Here is a 15,755-nt window from a genome sequence, read left to right on the forward strand (position 1 = left end):
CAACAGTATCCACCGAACAAAATAACATGCATCACAACTCCACCAAAGGATTTTCATGCATGAAAATGTATCTTTTCAGAAAAGAGGAAAGGTAAGTTAACCTACACAAATGCTGACAAGTTTCGGTGTGCTGACACACACCGAGGGAAACAACTGCCACTCATTTTTAAAAGAGACTTATTTAAAAGTCAATATTAATCAAGATACAAAAGCATACTTTCAGTAACTGTACAAATGCAAACTGAAATATGATTTCTAAGCAAATACCTAGAACGACATGATTTCCTTCTTATATTTGCAGATATATTGTTTTAAAAACATTTGAAATACCTTGGAATTCTCCTGCTGGGTCGCTTTCCCCATAATGCAGTGACCTACAGACACGTAAATGGTTTACGAAAGTTAGTTACCAAATCCGGTAGCCCAATAGAGGTGAGGTTGCCACCACTCCGTGTTTCAAGGTCCAGCCAGTAGCGAGGCTGAGCATGCATGCCCAACAGGCGCACATACACACAACACCTATACATACGGACACACACGGCAGACAAACCGAGCAACACAGATGGAAAACACGGCACTCACATAAACAGCACCGACAGCCCCGGCTGTCAGCTGCCCCATACACACACACACACCCCCCCACACACACACAGAAGCAAAGGAGTCTCACCAGTAGCTGGTCCAGACTTACGCCTCTACGCTCCTTGGTGTTCGTGGAGGTGAGCCTTTAATCACAGCACCTGACACTGAATGCAAGCAAGTTGTGCACAACGGCTGGTAAAAAAGCACGCTTTTTGGTGCTAGGCCACCGGCATTCAGCAATCGGAAGAAATATTTAGAAAAAAACACCAAAGTGATTTGGGTGCCTTGAAGCTGCTACGCTCTGTAGATGTTGATCTTGAGGTGTTACTATCAGATGGCTCCTTACTGGCCTATGTAAAAAAGCTGGTGGTCTCTCTTCAGTTTTTAACAGGTAGTTATCATCACTGAAATCCATTTTTGCTGCTTTAGAAAAAAAGCTAGCTATTATTCATTATTTATTGTTCCACTGTGTCTAATAATGTAGTGAAGACCACGGTGCCTAACTTTGTGAGGAAGGACTGATCCCAAAGAGTCTAGGCCAAAACCACAAGTACACACAAAGGACAAAAAGAAAGGAAAGACAATTAAATGTACAAGCATGGTCACGGCAAAGTAGGCCTGCTTCCAAGTGTAAATGAAGGTACTCACTTTGCAGAGAAATAGACTGAGGTGAGTAACTGAAAAAACACATCTAAAGGAGAAGAAGAATATAGGCATATCACATGAGCAACTTCTCAAAAATTAAACAAAAGGAGCCAGTGAAGTAGAAGGAGGTCGAGAGAGGAGGAAATCACGGCAGTTAAGAGTTTGGCATTCACAGAGCCAGAATTCCCTTCTTCCTTCCGGACACCATCCCCAAAGATCCAGTCTGAGGTACATAGTAGGAGGAGAGTCAATCTAGAGCAGGAATATGTTCAGATACTGTCACTTTCTTTGATTTTTCCAAGATGCTTGAATGACATGGAGATCTGAAAGGCTCAGTCACTACTTGAGTATAGCATTGTCCACTCCGTGATCTCTTGTTTGCATCTGCCTTTTCTCTTCATTAACTACATGATAGTCAGAATGTGACCTTAAAATAAACTATGTCAGCTTTAATTTGGTAGTTTAATCCTGGATTTGAGATCCTGGTAGAATATTTTCGTATTTTTGAACATAAAGGAGGAACTGTATTTTGAAAGACATTTCGGCTTCCATTCATCAAATTGCCTTTCGTAGTTTACCGTGTCCAGGCTTGACTAAGCATTGATCTATCATCCATTGAGCACATGACTCAGACAGCATAAAAGCACAATGAAAGCTGTGTTTCTCTGACTACAGAAGATGTTAATAAAAGGAAACTGCTCCTTGAACAATGCCAACTTTTTTCACTCTACAGTCAAAGGGAGGTCTAATCAACCTTAAAATAAAAAGAAGTCAAAATGACTATCTTCCTACATGTGCAATAGTATTACAGCCAGTTCCAACTCTCTTGAATTGAAATACTTCAGCAGGAGTTGGATTAGGCATCAGTTAGCATGGCATTAATAAAGCTGTCTTCAATCAAAGGAGACATTGTATGCACTTTTTTTTGCTGCTGTTGTTACTATAAAAACAGGAAATCTTAAACAGTTGGAAGAGGAAAAACTCTAGCACATAATAATTTAACATTAATTTTACAGTTTAACACAATTCTGTGTGATAAAAACCATATACTAGCTGGTTTTGTCAATAACAAAAGATTTGACAAAGATATATAAGGATGTAATTGTGTTAAGAAGAACATGTGAATACAGGGTCACCATATCAACTCATTTCTTTGTTTCCTGCAACACTTATGTAAATACAAACTAAAGTAGTCAGAGTTTGTTCCAGCATCAAGGCGATGCTAGCCACTTATTTTGAGAGAGATTCTCTGGCTTTCTACTCTGCTAAATTGCACTCAATGATCTTTATTCCGGTTCATTTATTTATTGACTGTAGCAAGTTACGATGAATGCATCAACTAATATTATAAATACATATATTAAAAAACTTACTTGGAAAACAAATATTCATGAACTGTCTTGTATCATTTCTGACCAAATATTAAAATAACCTTTTTCTAAACTGGATGAGAATATTCACATTTTTTAAAGTTTAAGAAAAAACGTAAAACCAAACAGTCAGACCTCAAGAGCTAGCCAAATTCATGAGGAACATGAAGAAGTGCTCATAGGTCACATAGGATAAAATAGTTGAAGAGGTATGCATTAAGAAAGAATATGTCAGGGATCAGCTAAAGCCAAGCGGTAGCTCTCTTATACCAATTTACCAGCTGTAAGGTACTAGCTGGGAACACCACTTGCAACAGATAACGGACTGGGACCATGGGTCTGTCTCGCAGGACGTGTCTGCACATCTCACACGTCAGTTGTCATGACAGCATGAATCCTCTTCGCATCCATGTGGATCATTACCACGGGTTTTCCACCTGATGCTCATCAATGCAACGTGTCCAATCAACTGCGCACCTAGTTTAAGTGACTCGTCACTGGGGCTATTAAAGAGGAAGCTTCACTTGAAGTTCAGGCCCCCATACAAATACCGGTCTGATCATTTCCTTTTGGAAATGATAAGGCCTGCCTGCCTTCTGGGTGTGACTTTTTTGTTTTTCATAAAATCTGGAAGCATCTGAAATTGTCTCTTAGCAACCTGTTTCAGTTTGCCATTTCCCTTTGTTCAGCTCCCCAAAGAGCGTTTCTACAGCTCGAGGAAGGTTGGTCATTTCAGAGAAGAAGCTATTATGTTCCCTCTTTTTGTATAAATAATGAGATACCACAGTCCATCAGGAATATTCTCCAGTATATTAAAAATTCTCCTTAAAGCAATGAAATATTGTAAAGTGAGATAATAGGTGAATTATTGGCAAGAATATTGATAACTGTGTTTATTGTGTTTGGAAAGGATGCAAGGGGATGAAGACAGCTACTTCCTTACTGTTTTGTGCAGAAGGTTAATATTTTCTAAGCTAAAGCTTAGACTTTCCCCTGAGTCTACATAAGTACTTTTTGCCTTGCTCATACACTTACAGCACTTTGCCTAACCTATCCACACACAGAAGGCAGTTTGGTTACCAACCACCCCACACAGAGCTTAGAAAGCACTGCGTACCTGTAAATATCAGATCAATAGCATGCATTTTTATATGTTGTCAGATCAAAAGACATGAGAATCACCCCTTCTGCATACTCGAGGTCCCACAGAAATATATATGCCCCATATAAAAACCAAAGGTCCTTCCAAATAGCTCAAGGCCACTGCAAGGATTCCTGCTCCTCTACTCTCCAATTCCGGCCTTCATCACATAAAGATAAGCTGCAAACTGTTTCCAAAGTGAGCTTTTTCACAGCACGCTCTGACTTTAGTAAACCTGACTCATTTAAGTTAATTTATAGCAAAATAAGAAAACAGAACAGAACAGAGTGCTCTACAACGGAAAATTTATGCCAGCAAAAGTCTGTTCATCCATTAACTCCTGTGGAAAGGCTATAAGGCATACAATAGGCTGCTGATTAAACAGACTGAGTGTGCTGTTAATTCTCTACTCAGAGTCCCCGCAATGTATGGTGCTCCCTTTGGGGCCCTGGCTCTCCTCCCAGTTTAACGGGTGTCATTTACCACAGTGCTGATTAGTTTATCTATATATAAATATACTCCAGCAAAAATGTCAAAACTCTGCACTCATCCTGCAGCACATTCTGGGAACTAAAATATTTCTGTCATCTCCAAATATGTGCATTGCCAGAATCCTGCAAGAAACAGTCTCTTTGGCTAGGTCCCTCATACTGCTGGTGTAGCTGCTTTAGACATGGGCTCTGGTTGTATGGAAATCTAGGCAATAAGCCCCAGCAGGACAAGGGGCAGTTGTCACTGCATGCAACGTAAAGCAGCTTTTTGGCACCTCTCTTTTACCACAGCTTCCAGGACAGAAAACCTAAGTGGAGTTTCAGCACACTTGGGCATCCATCTCTTCAATCGTCTGAATTTCAGCAAGTTGTAAGATTCAAGATATGCCAATATAAATCCTCCTTCTCTAATAACACTCACATGAACTAATTAAAAATCTGAAGATCCATGAAAATCTTTTCATGTACAGAGAGGCCAGGATGAAAGAATCACGGAGGACATTTGGCAGTAGTTGTTTTACTGGTTGAAACTCTGCTGTTTGTATATACCCAGCCTCAGCCTTGCCCCCATTACAGACATTGATAAGGTTTCCATTGAGATCAACAGGAGCAGAAGCAGGGTCCAAATGGTTATGTTAATGCCTCCAACTTATTTGCCCATGTGGCTGAAGTAAGATCAGGTTATAGCATATCATCATATGACATAATAGGGCAGAGGAACAGAGATAGCTCAGTGTCAACATTAAGCAGTAGCAGCTGCTCAAAGGAACCAGCAGACAGAATGGATACATAAACTGGATGGACAACCAGGGTTATGTGTGTATTTCTGCCCCCATCACACATATTTCGCCACTATCAGATCTCATGAGATCACTATTGCACTCTCAGTGGGTCATTAATTATACATCTGTCACTCAAACAGACTTTGCCATGATGTTCCTCCCCAAATTACAAAACTTTGCGATACGCCTCCATTTCTTCCACTTAAGGTCTTCATGGCTTGAGTTATCAAGTATTTTTGAGAAGCTGCTGGGCTTTCTTATACTGCAAGAGGACACTTGGTGGCACTCATTCAACGTTATTTTTCCTTCCCCTACCACAGATTCCGTGGGTTAATTTGAACAGGTGAATAATTCTCCTTAATAAGATTCTCATGAACTTTGTCACTATGGACCAGCTCCTGCAGTCACTACTGAGTTTTGACTTAATCCTTATTTAAGTTGATGAAATCAGAAATCACTGAGTTTGTGTAAAAGAAAACTAAAGATCAGTTTCTGGTGGTAAACTAATCGGTACATTTGAGCTGAAATGTTTTGGCCTTCCTATTATTCTGCAAAATCTTCATTTTTCTGGTTGGCTGGAATTTACTCCCTCTGTAATGTGCAAATTCCTTGTCCCTGTACATTCTTGCTCACTGCAACTCGCACGTAGTTGTTTGTTTGAAAAAAATAAAAAAAATAAAAAAAAAACCCTGACTGAACCAGCAACCAGGATACTACTGAGAAAGAGACAACTGCAGAGGCAGTAGGGAGTTGTACTCCGCTGAACACAGCAGTCATTCTGATTTATACTTCTGGGTGACTGCCATCTGCAACCCAATATTCACAGTGTTTTGAGAAAGCCGCATGGGAATCAGCAGCATCCTACATCGTTTAGATGAACAAATACGTTACCCCTCTATAAAATCCTTCTTTTCCAGGAATCGCCCGAATTTTCCATGGACAGTACCACAACCGCCTGCCAAGGACCACGCACTTATCACTGACACCTGGCCGTTATTCCCACCAGAGCTGCTGAAAGACCTGACAGGCAGTAAGGGAGTTGTTTATTACCCTTAACAGCAGGACACCATTACATTAGCTGAGGATAATCCAACGCCATTAGATAGCCCAAAGCTTGATTGAAGGTGTCTTTGCTTGGGGGAGGGGGGAGATCAAGTCCAGATGTCTCCAGGACTCTCCACTCGCTGCACTCAAAATAAACCTTCTACGAAACCCAGGTCAGTAGTCACTAGCAGCCGAGGTGTCCACGGTGGGAAAGATTTTATAGCAGTGGAGCGCAGTCAAACACACAAGACATCCCCTCAAGATACAGAATCACTCACCTTCCCCCAGAGTAGGAACAAGACCTATCCCCATCATCCTTCAACAAGGCAACGGCCAAAATAGCAACCCGCAGGTGCTACTCTGGGGTCACAGCGCCCGCAGAGTTTGACTATTGCATGGCCAGGTCCGCCGGCCCTGCCTCTGCGAAATCTGTGTTGCCAAGAAACTTTCTCAGCAGTTTTGCTTTTGTTCATCTTCAGCTTTTCACCAGCTGCACCAGGGAAGCTTTAAGTCCTTTGGACAAAGTGCCCGTTTCATTAGCTGCGTGCACCTGCGTGCACTTTGCCTGCACGCTCAGTGGTGTTTATATACTTGAGAAACGTTCTGCTGACAAGACCGGTGCAGCGCTCCAATAATCAGCTCTTTAGTAAAACCCAATGTGTATTTTTCAAACCAAACAAAGATTATAGGACTCGAAAAGGTCTGCTCCCAAGCCAAATTTTTAATTTCAGCAAATCTTACTTGTGGCCTGGTCAAGAGGAGTTTCGTATTTAAAAATGAGCAAGTACTACTTTCTCACCTTCCAAACTCTTATGCAGCTAAGGGGCTTTTACTCTAACAATCTTAAACAAAGGAGGGGGAAAAAAGGACTATTTTAACAGGGACACAAGAAAGCAAAATGTGATCAAAAAGCGTTAGGAGCAACCAACCGCAAACTGTGCCGATGGTGTTTATAATGCTAAGTACAAAGACCGCTCCAAAGCACCCACAGGTGCTCTTCACCAGCATCCCGGGTACGCCGGGCCGTGCGCAATAAGCACATATCCCTTTGCGGACAAAGAGCTGGAGCGTGAGTCACAAAAGGCAGAGCCTTTCGAAATCCCTTTGATGAGCTGTCCCCTCGCAGGAAGGTGGGGCCGTATTGTGCAGAAATGCCATCATCACCCTTTCCCTTCTTACCAGGCCTCTCAGTTACGTCACCCTTTGTTATGGATATTATTTGTTTCGTTGAAGATTAATTGCCGGGGGATAATGGCTGACACCAATCCCAGGGAAGCTTAAGGCAATAAATAAACAAATAAAATGCGTTCTTAAAATGAAGGCAACTAGCACCGGGCCATAAACTCCCCGATAGATGGTGCTGCGGGGATAGGTTATTTTATGACCCAGAATGAAAAATCAGCTGGGGGGGGGGGGGCCGACAGCGCGGAGAGCGTTCACCCTCGCTGGCCGCCCCGCCGAGCCCGCACCTCGCCGCGGGGAGATGATCCCCTGTCCCGGGGTGGGGTGGGGGGGCTCTGAAATTGGGGAGAAATGCTGCAAAGCAGCAAAGCTCGGTGTCCGAGGGGAGGAACCGCTCCGGCCGCTCCCCGCCACGGGCAGACACTGCCGCCTTCTTCACAACTCGATCGCTTCTCCCGCTCGATCGGCGTCTGTAGTTTCATAAATACACAGGCACACTCAAGGACTCTAGAGGCGGGGGGAGGAGGGGAAGGCGCTTAAAATTAAAAGTGAAGCATAATTTGAAACTCCGCCTGGGCCACAGCTTTCATAATCAGCTTGTGACATGCTTGGCACCGAGCGCTGTTTATGTCCACAATTAATACAGTTAATACCAGGTTAGTGAGTGTGGCAGCCAGCCACGTGCACGGCCTGGCACATGGGTGCCTGCCCGTAACCCAAGAGGCACACTTTGCTCCGCAGCGCGCGGCTCGGCCAGCTCCAGCACATCTGGAACCAGTTGGACCGGGGCCTCCCCCCAGCGCCGCGTGCGGCGTTGCCAGCGTACGCTTTCAACTCAAACGCTAGGCGACGGGGCAGAAACGGGACGCGGAGAGCACGAGGGAAAAAGGAGCGCGAGGCTCTCTGCAGACCGACTCGGCCAGCCACGGGGGGTTTCGTAGCCTGCCCGAACGCCACCCGCCATCGAGGAGCCCCTACCTGGGCCTCTCTGACCACTTTGGCCAGTTCCTGCTCCTCCTACCTCTCTGCGTGGTTGGACGCCTCGGCACACCTTACCCACCTGCAGCTGCTCTCTGCAGGCGCCGAGGGACAGTGCGCTGTCCCCACAAAGCGCACAATTCGCCAGAGATTAATTGTCCTGCACACTTTGCCAAGAAGAGCATGCAAACCCAAGTAACATGGGGATGTTTTTCAAAAAAAATCCCTCCTCTTAAGACAGAGGCACCATGCTGCAATGGGAAGAGGAGCAGGTCACGAGCTGGTTGCAAAACCTCATCTGTACTTCGAGGGCCTAAGCTGAGTTTTGAAACTGCATTTTTATGCAGTTTAAGAAGGCCTGTCAAGACCTCTGGAGGCAAGTTTCAGGCTTTCTTGGGAAACCAGGCGTCTTTGAACCTCATGTCTCCACAGGCGACGTCCCACTGCTCACTAACGCGCCAGGCGCATCAGCGTCATCACATGCCCTGCTTTTCTTCTGTGGCCACGTACGACTCCAGTGAGAGCAGGCTAAGCGAGCTATTCAGTCATGCGTGGAGTAACGTCACGAACATCTGTCACATGTTTGTCCACTTATCCTTTCTCCAAGGAGAGGAGCGTTTTGGGGGCAATTTACACACCCCTACACATTTACGCCAGAAATGGCAAGGTCAAAGAAAGGCGCTCTTCACTTGCAATAGGAGCTGCTGAAAGCTGAGATGAATGCTGGGAGGAAGGGAGGCCTACTTCGCAGTCACAGCCTGGCCACTGAAAGCAACTGGCTTCTGCACAGATAGGCTCTGTCCTTGATCTGGAGAGCGACCTCGTGCCAGAGGAACAACCCTGTCGACCCCCATCCTTTAAACCGATTCTTGAGCTAGTCTGAGACGATCTGTCAGCTCCTGCTTCTCCTGGCATGGCTACATAACAGACAAGCTCCATATTTCATTTCTGTTCATGCCCGGTCCACAAGATACCAGAGGAGTAGCTTCTTCAACAACGTTATACAGAAAATGATTAGCATTCTCTTACTTTGCACTAAATGGATGGGAAAACTGAGGATTTTTTTTTGTCGTGTTACAAATTCATTAAAGGGAATCAACACTTCATAGGGGATAAAAGGCAACATGTGTCTGCTGTTACCTCTCTCCACGTTTCTTTCTTCAATTGCATTCCGGATTACCTGTACTGCCTTTTCACCTACTGCAAGCTATTAGCAAGAGGGTAGCAAATATATTGCAATGCATGCTTGAAAAGGTGCTCTCTCTCTCTCTCTCTCCTGTATCAAAGTTTTAGAAGCTACTTTGATCTGCAAGCCTCCAAAATTCACAACAAAAAAGGAAATCAATTACTGATGTCCACTGAAAATGTTTTTCAATCGAAGCACTTCGCGTTTTGACATGATTAAATACCACAGAATTGACACTGAATATGGATAACAAAAGGGCCACGCATTCACCAGCAATTGAAAAAAATCACCTAGCAATGGAAAAACATAAGCGTACAGAAGAGGATTGTGTCCAAACAATGCAAGGATTATGAGGAAAGAAACCTCTACATCTACTGAAGGAAAATGGCATCTTACCCAGGGTGCAGTCACTGGGTGTATTAGAGTGATGTTTTATCCCCTAAATTCTGAAGAAAGGGGATTAGGTGGAGTTCCTGCCCCTTACTAAGAAAAGCGCCCTTCCTCTTTTCCATCATGCAAATTCATGGTTAGGAAGGCAGGACAGAGTAGAAGGATAGGCCCTGTCTCTTCCTGCTGTTGCGCTCCTTGCCGTTATTCAGCAAGGGAGATTGCCCGCTATTTAAAATGTCTTTTCTAGCCGTTCGCCAGTCGAGCAGGATCAGGGTGTTTCAGGCATCCTCACTTTCCTGGTTCTCTGGAGCAGGGATGAGCTGACCAAAGCCAACCCAGATATAAATTATTGAGCAGGCATATAAACTGCTTGGACTCGCAGCTATTCACTATTAACATCAAACTTCAAAGACGTAAGTGCACAAAGAGCAGAGGATGGACATGAAATACACGAGGTTTTACTATGCGAATCATCAAGTGTTAATTAGCACCACTGTACTAACGAGGTCAGTCAGTCATGCTCTTCTACTTGCCGTTGCAGCGCACTGATTGCAGATGTAGTTCACTGAGACAATTCCTGTGGAAAGAAATACATGAGAAGCCCTAGTTTCAATACGGTGGCGAAGATTACGGAAATCATCACAAAGGATGGGCAGAGAGGTCATTTCAATTTATAATGAAGCTTAAAAGTGAGTTTTATGCATTTATGTGTTCATAGGGAGCATTTCTCTCTGCTCAAATGGATGTCGTATGCTTCATTTTTCAGCAGCCTGTTTAGGAAGAATCAGGAAATGGGAGAGTAACGTGAAAGACACCCAGGGAATTGGCAGTGGCGAAACGTGGAGGGGGAACAAAGCCAGCATTCAAGGCCAGATTACCTGAACCATGGCGGGCCTCAGAGCGAGCAACGCCCGTGGAGGCCACTGAAGAGAAGAGGCATTAAGAGCTACCAACCCACACCTTACCCTCCAGCCAGCAGAAAGAGGGGGAAAAGGGAACTTAATCCCTTTCCACTTCTTTACCCTCTGTCTCCTCAGATGAGCAGAATTTATAAGAGCTAAGGACCATTACGAGTCTTTGACTCACAATTTAAAATAATGGCCTTACTAGCCCTTGCTGCATTACTGGATACTGCTGCACATTGTGTGGGATAGAGCTGACTAAAATGTGTGCCTTCAGTCATTTGTTGACTAACGCAATCTTTGTGGCCAACTCATGCAAGTTCTACTGCAAATGCTTTTGATAACGGTAGTATAATGGCATGTGAATGTCAGCGTAGGAGGGCAAAATATTTTGAACTGCTCAACTTTGCTTTATAAATATTTTTGGAAGCCACCAGTGTGAAATGCTCCATTCACATTCAGCACTGGAAAAAAGAATGGCTTCCTCTAAAACAAAGACACATCTGTCAGTGCGGTAGAGTATATGAATTTCCACAATCTGCAGCACAGAAAAAGTACTTTCTCAAACAAATTAAGTTGAAGCAGGCAGTGAAAGAACAGCATGAAGCTCTCTATGCAATGTCAACAATAATTAACAGAGCACTTTCTAGTCTGCCAGTGCTTCCCATCAGCAAGGTACTCTCAGATATTTGGTATGAGCAGGCTGCCCTCCCGTTCCTCTCCTCCTGGAACCTAAAGCCACAAGTGTTGGCTTTTAGCAGCTAGCCTATCATTAACTTTTTAAATGTTGCATGCTACAACAACCCAACATTTCCCCTTGGAAAGATAGAAGGCAGAAGGCAAGAAGACACTGTTGCAACTGCTGCAGGGAGTCGAGGGGGTTGCATTAGCCTTTGTGTCATACTGGGAAACTGGGGTGGGTTGCTTGTCCCTGAGGTGCCTGAAAGCGAAAAAACAACACAGCGCACTACATGCACAGCCTATTAATCTCTTCATTCCTGAATTTTCCTGTCAATAACTTGAGAGAAGCTCCCCTGCTCTGTCTTGGAAGCATGCAAAATTTGGAAGTTTTCTTCAGCTCCTGCTGATTCTCCAGGCACACGGACTGCAGACATTTTGCAGTAGGGAGTCTTTTCTCTTAGGTCGCCTGTGTACAAAACACAGAGCTGACGTGAGCGTCCTTTATAGTACACAGCATTGTATTGCCCCAGCATTTCTGATCTAATCACGTTGCCTTTAGGTATATATGGACTAAACTCTGAACATAGCTATGGAATGGGGGAATATTGCCATCTTCCTTTCTTTACGGATGGCAAAACTGCAGCCTCGTCTGCAGCGGAGGGATTTCCACTAGTTTTTCCTTCCAGACTGATTGCAACCAATTTCTTCCACATGTAAGAGCGCTCAGATGGTTGTCAGGGAGACAACAGTTGGTGCAACTTCGCCCTGGTGTTCAGAGGGCTCGGCCAGTCGATCGGCTTGCAATGGATTGTGCAGCCGTGCAGATGCAGCACCCTGGCGAACAGACAGGCCTGACTTTTCCATTCACCAGCTTACCTTACCAAGCACGAACTAACTCCAAACCATAGCTGTGAGATGCAGCCACCCTACCTCGACTAATGTTACTTTAACTACTTTGAGCGGCAGCGCGGTAAAAACGTGGTGACCAAAATTCAAGTGCAGCCCGTGTGATATATAGGGAATTTACTCGAGAGGTTAGTCTGCACTGTATAAACTGCTGTTAGTAACTCAGCTAGTCGTTTAAACTAATCCAGGTCGAGCTCAAACATTGTAATCGCACTCCTCAGATGTCAGCAGCCCTCACACAGTACATCCCTGAGCCCAGAAATTCGCATTAGCCTCCAGTTTGTGTCATTGCCTATATCTTCTCCACAGACCTCAGACCTTTCTTCCTTCTCCTCCTTCGAGCTGCGACTGAGCCTAAATCAAAAATAACCATGGTGTCCTCTAAATTGGTATAAAGGCTGAAAACCAGGAGAATGAACTTTGCACTGGCTGGGGCTAATTAGTGTGCAGACAGTCATTTACGATTAAGCTATGCAAAACTGCTAGGAGCGCAAGAGCCGAGTGCCACGGTCCAGCAAAGGCCCAAGGCACAGCCAAGTTAAGCGACTTGCCCAGTTTGACACAGCAGTTCAGTGACAGAGGTAGGAATTGGCTGCGCAGTCCCCTCTCTCTCAAAATAGGTCTGATCTCTAGATCATACTTTGATCTCCCTTTAGCAGCAGAGAATAAAACCCCCTCTGTTCATGCTATAAGTCATTACAGAAATTACTTTCAAGTCACAGCCTCGCCATTATCACATCACTGCAAGATCAAACAAAAAAAGAGGGCAGTAAGAGAGGAAAGGAAGGGTTACTTTGTGTCATTTACTTCCACAGTCTGCTCAACAAAGCCAAAGAGGAAAAACATTTTTTTTTCAGGCAGATGCCTTTTGCAACACATCAAACACTTCTCATGGGCGTATATCATAGACATCTTCCTACAAAGGCTTTGTCCTTTGCGTTCACGACAGCCCGGATGTTTATCAGGATTTTCCATTCCCTAAATTCAAGATCCAATTGGGATCCGCGTTAAGCTAGCAGCAGAAATACATCAACACAGTCTAAAACACAAAATCCTTAGCGAAAATAAAGTATTAAGTTAACGTGGTTCTGCGCTAACACTAAAGAAGAGTGGACTTCCTCACAAACTGAATGTTATCGTTTCAACAGAAATAAAGGAATGCTTGGAGACGGAAACAGCCTATTTTTGAATGTGTTGGATTTGGAGGAGGCCAATACGAGGAAACAATTGCCTTTCCTAATGGATTTTACTGCTAGTAGACATTTAAGTCCTCCAAGCAAGGCATGTGACTGTAGTATTATGCACGTAACTTCTTCCTATTTATCACGTATCATGTGTTTACCGTGCCTTCTGCATGCCCACAGCAATGCTCCAGCTCCTTTATTCATCAGTACAGCCTGTCAGCCTCCAAATTATCAAGCTCGATAAAGAATATTCGACACATACAAAACATATTCACGTTGTTACATACTCTTCCACTCGCAAACCATCACTCAGAATAACATCTTGCATTTCCTGTCTCTTCCCTCGTCTTTTTATTATACATAAGCTCAGCCCTTGAAATACTATGGGGCCTTCCAAGAGATCTTGTCTCCCTGTTGGGCAAGGCATTCTCCTTTCTAGGAACAAGCAAGGGCTGCGGCTGTCACACAAAGAGTAACTCCAGCCTCCCTGCAGGCAGCAGGAGATGATATGGGGTAGTGCAAACCAGGTCCATCTGCTCTGCTCCTAGGCACGGATGCCAGGGATCAGGCCTAAAGATATTTCCAGTCCTCCAAAAGTCATCAGTGATGCTATAAACACCAAACATCCATCCCTATACCCAATATCACCACTTTTTCATTTACGCTGGCACTGAGTTCCCGTAAGATACTTCATCTCCTGAGAAGCTCTGTAAATTTAAACAGTTCTCCTTAGAGGAAACCCCACTGTGAGCCAGAAAAGACAGAGCGTCCCTACACTTACGATAGAAACAGATGATAGGCAGAAAGAGTAGGGACATCTGAGGGCCTTTTCTTTGTTTCTGCCCGGAATATCAAAATCTCATCAATCTTCTCTGTGATAATTCTTTCACAGGTTCAGACAGGTGTTTTACAGTTCTAGTGCATCACTAGTGATCCCAGTTTCTCAGGAAGGTCGAGCCAGCACGTATTCCTACAGATACCGTCTGCCTTCTCCAATCACTGCCAGGGTATGTTCCCATACAGGATTTCCAGGTAGCAGCATACAAAATTGCACATTGCCTTTGCTTCAGCCTTCGTAGACCGAACTATCCCGTCCACCAGACTCCAGCAAATGCCGGTAGCCGTATGCTCAAAGGATAAGACTCACATTCATTACTGATGGCAGAACTCTTCCACAGTGAGTTTGGACATGTTCAATTAAATGGCTCTATTTCTCCCTCAGAGATGCCAGTGGATGCATGTGTCCCCCCAAAACTCCCGCATTTCAGACCTTATACCACTTACATGAAAACGGAGGGTAAGTTTCTGGCAGCTCTTCCAGTTCAAGACTGGCTAGCGAAAAGCAGCATGTAATTTTCCGGCAACAAGAGTGGAACAATAAAATTAATGAGCTGCTACAGCTATTCCCACCTGTTCAGAGTGCAATATATGTATTGGATATATACCCACCCATGAGTCTATCTTCGATGTTAGCTCAAACTGTAACAAGAAAATGCAGAACTCAGCCTTTCCTGCTTAGGAAAAAGTGCGTAAAAGAGCAGGTGGGAATTTCACCTGTTTTTACATAATACTTAAGACGGGCCTGAGCCCCCTCCATAGAAGGGAATTGCAATAGGACAGTTGTGACAGCAGCAGTAGCAATCCAAGACTGATACTGAGCAGACATACTGTAATAGATGAAGATGGAGCAAGATGAGAGCGAGTCAGCAGAAGATACTTGTCTTCTACACAGTATCTGAAAATCTGGCGTCTGTTACAGGAAATAATATTCAATCACTGTTCTGTGCAAATCATTGTTCTGTACAGAGCTTTTGCATGGTGAGGAAGATGCTGTTAGACTTTACAATTTTGTGATACTCTTTTATTTCAAAACATGTCCCAGAGCATTCAGCTGACCCCATGCAGGAAAATATTTGAAGCACACCTGACTTGCATTCTCCTCAGTAACAATTCTGTCCCAGACACTCCAGGGATACACATAACAATCCTTCCTTATTCTACCTGGAAAAGACAAAACAGTTTGTGACTATTCTAAAAGAGTTCAAAAGAGAAGATCAAAAGAAATTGAAAGGATTAGTGGAATACTCCTAAAATGGAAATTTGTCTCATGACAAATGCACTAAAACTGTCTGGAATTTTCCTGAGCTATTTTTCATCTTTTCCACAGAACCTGATCGTTAGTGGGCATGTTTTGATAAGGAATATTCTCATTTGAAAGTAGTGACATTATGAGTAGAAGTATGGCTTGCTCTGCTCAGAGAACTTTAGCAAGAGCCCTGGCAGATAACTCT

General features: G+C 44.1%; 1 protein-coding gene across 2 annotated transcripts in view; it reads right to left on the reverse strand.

Moving 5' to 3' along the window:
* LOC138064054 (tubulin polymerization-promoting protein family member 2-like) overlaps positions 1 to 15,755 on the reverse strand; it is a 78,305-nt gene that overhangs the window by 20,023 nt on the left and 42,527 nt on the right. The window contains exon 1 of one of the 2 annotated variants that reach the window (XM_068924783.1): positions 8,298 to 9,235. The exons of the other annotated variant lie outside the window; for it this stretch is intronic. The gene's annotated coding sequence lies outside the window, so the exon portion shown is untranslated. Of the gene's footprint in view, positions 1 to 8,297; positions 9,236 to 15,755 lie in introns of those variants that run through there. 2 annotated transcript variants of the gene reach the window in all.

The sequence above is a fragment of the Struthio camelus genome, chromosome W (assembly GCF_040807025.1).
Source record: "Struthio camelus isolate bStrCam1 chromosome W, bStrCam1.hap1, whole genome shotgun sequence".
Classification (NCBI taxonomy): Eukaryota; Metazoa; Chordata; class Aves; order Struthioniformes; family Struthionidae; genus Struthio; species Struthio camelus.